Below are 6664 nucleotides of genomic sequence, written 5' to 3' on the forward strand. Positions count from 1 at the left end.
TTTAATTAATAAAAAATTTTAATATATAATTTTCATCATTACTCTTATTAGATCTACATCATTAGATTATGTTTGTACGTTTAAATTATGATGAAGATAATTAGTCTATTACTATCAATAATATTTTTTTTTTTTGCACTCTTAATCTATTTACCAACACTTTTTTCTTATTTGTGTGTTTGCTAATATGTATTCCAAATATACTAGTTAAGAATTCCAAAGAAAAATAAGTTTTACTAAGAATGATTAAAAAAATACCTTTCATATTTTTTTACACTAAATATATAAAAAAAAAATCAAAATTTGGTCAACCTTTCATGATGAGAACACAAACACAAATAAAGAAAAATTAAACTCAAATATAAATATATATAATTTAATTTATTTTACAAATATATTTATATTTTAATATATATTTTATATTAATAATTAATTTTAATAAATTATTAGTGTATACCTAACATAATCGATTAATCGATTAAGAATAACATGTTTCTTAATCCTAAGCTCAGTTCTTGAAGGTGAAGTTACCAGTCCCTTTAATTAAGGAACAATCAGGTACTACAAATCACACAACCAAACCTATTCAAACCAAAGATGAAAAATAAAAAATAAAAAACTTTTTAAATGGAATTGATCACAATTGTCATACTCTAATGTATAATAGAAAATAAAGGAACGGATATTTTTAAATATTGGAAAGTATGCGTGAATTGGAATATATTTTATAAGTAAACTTGGAATGTTGACCAATAGTAGGGTTTTTTAAGTAAAATCCAAAAGTAATCAAAGTAACAAAGTTTTAATTTCTAGCCGCTAAAATACTTCTTTTATCCTAAAATATTATGATTATGAAAGTGTGGTATACATAAAAAAGTCATTATATCTAGATGCAAATAAATTGAGTTTTGAATGTAACAAAATTCTAAAATAACATATTTTTAGAATAAATTATATGCAACTTTAGGTTAAATAATATGAAAAGACTTTTACGTACTTAACTAATGTTAATGTATTTTAAAATAATTAAACTTGTAACATGGGTAACCGGAGATTATTGGATTGAATTAGTTGGGTTGGCCCAATCGTCTGAAGAAGGAAGGCTTTGAGCAGGTTTGCGATCCAGGGCCTCCGTCCGACTTGTGTGTGAGAGAATGGGAGGTGGTACCTGCAAGAACACTCCGATGTCTAAGTCAGCAAAGGAGTAAAACAGGTCTAGAGAGTATTGGGCTTAGTGATACCTAAGGAGTGTCAGTGTATTTATAGTGATGAACCTATAACCACCGTTGGAGTAGTTCCACCATTTAAGGAGGAATAACCGCCCATTTATCTTAGGGAAGTTGGGATATGGCTCCTAGAAGTGGGTGGAGAGATTTTAGGGTCAGTTACTCATTTGAGTGAGTGCTTATCTGCCAGCTAATTTCCGTTCCCGACTTCTTTAGAGCAAGTCGTGGCAAGAACCGACTTTGCAGGACAAAGGTCGGCGTTAGGGTGAGGCTCAATCCTTTGGATTGGGCCTTTCGTTTGAACCTGGGCCTTAGCGTTGGGTCAGGGTATGAACAGTGCCCCTACTCGAGCCCAATTTCTTTCAAGACTTGGGTTCGAGTATTCTACTCGAGATCGTAGCCGACCTGTAGAGGAACCGATGTGATCGTTTGGAACCGACGTGACTTTTCGTGACTTTTGAATTTTCACAGTCGCGTCTAATCAAACGTCGCGTCCGTTAGAGGTTTGTGTATCTATACGTAGGGATTAATTACCTTGGTAACGGTGCACCCATTAATGACCGCTTCTACTTTTACCATTATGCCCCTAACGTGTTTATAAATACTTTTCCTCTCTTTCGTTGTTTCGTTTCTGCAAATTTTCAAACTTTTTCTCCTCTGTTAGGAAGAAATTCTTACTTGGAGGAATTCATCTTTCTCTGCCCCTACCTTTTTTCAGGCGAAGGTTAGTTTTTCTCTCTTCTCTTTTTATAAAGTGCTTCTATTTGCATGCTTTTATTTTAGAGAGAGGAGTTGGCTTGTAGGCTTCTATTTGACTCCAGGCCCCTTAGAAACCCTGTTTTTTATTCTTTTTCTTTTTTCCCTTTGTAGGTTTCACTAATCCTTTTTAGGAAAAAATGTCTTCTATAGAAATTCTTACTCAGTACCTTCTGTTGATACCGATTTTATCATCAACCTTCGCACTCATCATAAGCTCTGTACCTCTGATGAGAATGAGCTAAAGTATGAACTGCTTGCCCCGGGTCCGGAAGACCGGGTTTGTTTCGGGAGGGCTTCTGAGGCAACCCCTCATTTTTTCTATATGTATGAGAGTATGATCACTCGCCTGGGCGTTTTTCTCCCTTTTTCTGATTTTGAGATTGCTGTTTTACGTCATTGTCGTGTTGCTCCTACCCAGCTTCACCCTAATTCCTGGGGTTTTCTGAAAATTTACCAGTTTGTCAGCCATGCTTTAGACTTTCCAACTGCTTTAAGGATTTTCTTTTTCCTTTTCCACATAACCAAGCCCTTTAGTGGGCAAAATAACAAGCAGCAGTGGGTGTCTTTCCGAGCTATACAAGGTCAGAGAGTTTCACCCTTTTCGATGAATCCTTTCATGACTTCAAAAATTATTTTTTCAAAGTTCAAGCCGTAGAGGGTCACCACCCCTTTTTCCTGGATGAGAATCTTTCCCCTCGCTTCCCTCTGTATTGGTTAGAGGCCTCCCCCTGTGAGAAATATAGTTTGGAATATTTGGATGAGGTGGAGGCGGCCGCTGTGGGGTTCCTCCGAGAAGTATGGGGGAGGGCCCCCTATCCGGATACCAAAAAATTTCTCCAGAGGTCGCCGACCTTTGTCCAGACACAACTAGGTAGCCTTTTATTTAGCCTTATTTCCGACTTATTTTTACTGACTTGTTTTTCCGATTTTAACTACCTCATTTGTTTTTTACAGAGATGGCGAAGAAGAATTCCAGAGAGTCTTACCAGCGAGTTCAGGAGACCAAGGCGAGGTCCCGCGCCAGGGTCGGCGGCGCTAGGGCGGCTGGTTCTTCCCTTCCTTCCCCTCCCCTCTCTTCTCGCAATTTGGGGACCCCTACCCAACCCATTGTCATTTCTTCCTCAGCCTCTTCTCTGCCGTCTCCTCCTCCCCGATCCTCCCCTGAGCCAGAAAAGAAGAAGCGCAAGACTTTAGAGTCTAGCTCTTCTTTTGAGGGTGATGCCAAGGTGGATGCGCCTCAATTCATTTGGAAATACATCTATCCTCATACCCGTATAGGTATGGACGATGTTTCCGTTCGGAACCACCTTATTATTCTGGCTCAGGAGAGTATCAGGGCGGTAGGGGTGTGCACGAAGCTCCTTGATATTTTTGAGAAGACTCCTCTTAGCTCTCTGGGTTTATCCTCTAGAGTTGAAGAGTTGGAGGGGAGGCTTCTCTTATATCAGGAGCAGGAGAGGGGGTTGAGGGAGGAGGTCGCCAAATTGAAGGAGGAGAGGGATGGTCTCCGGGAGAGGAAAAGTAAGTTGCAGGCCCAGTGCAACATGGAGGAGGGCCTGAGGTTGAAGGCGCAGGAGAGTTATTCGAGCTTGTTTGAGGACCTCGTGTCGGTGAAGAAGGATTTGTTGGCGGCTCGTAATGCCTATACCGAGTTGGAGGACTCCATTGCTGACGTGGCCGAGGAAGCATGGAGGATCTTTAAGGAACAGGTCAGAGTTCTTGCTCTCGACCTGGATCTCTCTCCCTTGGATCCGGACAAGGTCGTCATTGACGGGGCTATAGTCTCTCCTCTTTCTCCCCAATATGTCACCGAGTCAGATTTAAAGACTCGGGGGCAGAGGATAATGGAGTCTCCTCCCCGACCAAAGGATGCTCCGAGTTTCTCGAAGGCTCCCGGAACCTCCTCTCTGTCTCCTATGGATACTTCTTTCCCTGGTCCTGATGGCGCTCCGACTACTCTTCCTGACTCTGGTGCTGCTCGGACTACTCCCATCGGCTCTGGTGGTGATGTTCTTTGAACAAAAAATTGATTGTGGCTATATGGGTGCCCGACCTGTGGGTCCCCTATTTTTTAAACTATTTATTTTCCTGGCTTTGTGGTATTCTGCTGACATTTCCTCGGCCTTTTATGGCCATTAACAAAAAATACCATTCTTTGGATAAGTGTTTAAGTTTAACAAAAAATACCCTTTTTTGGATAAGGGTTTAAGTTACCTCTTGTCTGTTGTGTGCATGCTTTTTCTGTCTTAGGCTTCGAGAGAAAAAAACTTTTTTTGATCTTTGCGTTTAAAACCCTTTTCCTTGGCTGACTGCCCCTTCTCTTAAGTTTTTCTTTGGGACAGCTTTTGCCTTAGTGCTTTCGATAGGTTTTCTGGTCTATTTTTTGTATTCTTTATACCCAATTTTTAGATTTATTGAGCCTTTATGACTTAGGTTATTTTCGCGATGCATTTCGTTGTTTCTCGATTTTTCCGACTTGTAAGTTAGATACTTTCCGACTTTATCATGATCGATTTTTATAACCTCTTTACACCGACTTGTACCTCGTCGTTTTATCCTGACGACCATCTAGGTCGGTTCATGGGATTTTCACGCTTTGTCGAGCTTAAGTCGGCGCGTTTCGTAGAAGGAAAAAAAAGCAAGAAGAAATTTATAAGAGATATCGTAAAAGATCTTTATTTATTTGGGAATGTACTTTACTGCTACTAAGGGTTTTCGATAGTCTATTTTCCCTTAGTCTCTACTGTGATGCCTCGTTAAAACCCCCCTCCTTCAGAAAAAACCCTTTTCTTTTGGGAAAAAAATCATGAAGTTGGGAAAAGAGTACATCAGGGAGTAAAGTTCGCTTTTAACTATAGTACATTTTCATGTTACAAGGATGTCACGACCTTGGTAACTCGGTGTCGTTTAGGTCGGTCACCTTATAATAACCTTTTTCTAAGACTTCACTAATTTTGTATGGTCCCTTCCAATTGGCAGCGAGCTTTTCTTCCCCCGATTTGTTGACTCCAATGTCGTTTCTGATCAAAACCAAATTGTTTGGGGTGAAACTCCTTTGAATGACTTTTTTGTTGTACCTAGTAGTCATCCTTTGTTTCAATGATGCTTCTCTTATCTGGGCTTGCTCTCGGACTTCGGGGAGCAATTCAAGCTCCTCTTTGTGCCCCTGTATGTTTCCAATCTCATCATGGAGGATCACCCTTGGACTTTGTTCGCTGATTTCTACTGGTATCATGGCTTCTACGCCATTGACAAGTCGGAAGGGTGTTTCTCCTGTGGCAGATTGTGGCGTCGTCCGATAAGCCCATAACACTTGTGGGAGCTCCTCAGCCTAAGCTCCTTTTGCATCTTGTAGTCTTTTCTTTAGTCCTGCCAGTATGACTTTGTTAGCTGCCTTGGCTTGTCCATTTGCTTGTGGATGTTCCACCGAGGTGAACTGGTGTTTGATCTTCATACTGGCCACTAGGCTTCTAAAGGTAGAGTCGGTGAACTGGGTTCCATTATCCGTAGTAATGGAATAGGGTATCCCATACCTTGTGATGATATTTTTGTAGAGGAACCTCCGACTTCTCTGGGCTGTGATGGTGGCTAATGGTTCTGCTTCTATCCACTTTGTGAAGTAGTCTATTCTCACAATTAAGTATTTGACTTGTCCTGGGGCCTGGGAAAAAGGACCTAACAGATCCATTCCCCATTTTGTGAAGGGCCATGGAGAAGTTATACTGATGAGCTCCTTGGGGGGAGCCACGTGGAAGTTTGCATGCATTTGGCATGGTTGGCACTTTTTCACAAATTTTGTGGCATCTTTCTGCAAGGTTGGCCAATAGAACCCAGCTCGGATTACTTTTCTGGCTAGCGACCTAGCTCCGAGATGGTTTCCACAGATCCCATTATGAACCTCTTCTAGTACTTCAGTTGTCCTTGAGGTCGGTACGCACTTCAGCAATGGCGTTGATATTCCTCTTTTATAGAGGATAATTTTCACCAGAGTGTAGTATTGTGCTTCCCTCCGGATTTTCTTGGCCTCTTTTTCCTCTTTGGGGAGGATGTCGAATTTTAGGTATTCGACCAAGGGATTCATCCATCCGAGGTTTAGCCCGGTTACTTCAAGGACATCTTGTTTGTCCTCTGCTTTCACCACAGAGGATTCTCGGAGAGTTTCCTGGATCAGGCTTCTATTATTCCCCCCTGGTTTAGTACTTGCTAACTTGGAGAGGGCGTCTGCTCTGCTATTAAGATCCCGAGTTATATGCCTGACCTCGGTTTCTGCAAAGTGCCCAAGGTGTTCCAAAGTTTTTTCCAAGTATCTCTTCATATTTGGGTCTTTAGCCTGATACTCTCCATTTATCTGGGAGGTCACCACTTGAAAGTCACTGAATATCATCACTTTTGTTGCGCCAACTTCTTCTGCCAGTTTCAATCCTGCAATCAGGGCTTCATATTTTGCCTGGTTATTTGAAGCTGGGAATTCAAATTTAAGGGAGACCTCTATTTGGGTTCCCCTTTCATTAACCAGTATTATGCCTGCACCGCTTCCTGTCTTGTTTGAGGATCCATCTACGTATAGTTCCCACATAGTTGGCTTTTTCTCTTGGTCTCCCGCGTACTCCGCTATGAAGTCGGTGAGGCATTGGGCTTTGATTGCAGTCCGATTTTCGTACTTTAAGTCGAACTCGGAG

Source organism: Arachis ipaensis, chromosome B02 (assembly GCF_000816755.2).
Source record: "Arachis ipaensis cultivar K30076 chromosome B02, Araip1.1, whole genome shotgun sequence".
Taxonomy (NCBI): domain Eukaryota; kingdom Viridiplantae; phylum Streptophyta; class Magnoliopsida; order Fabales; family Fabaceae; genus Arachis; species Arachis ipaensis.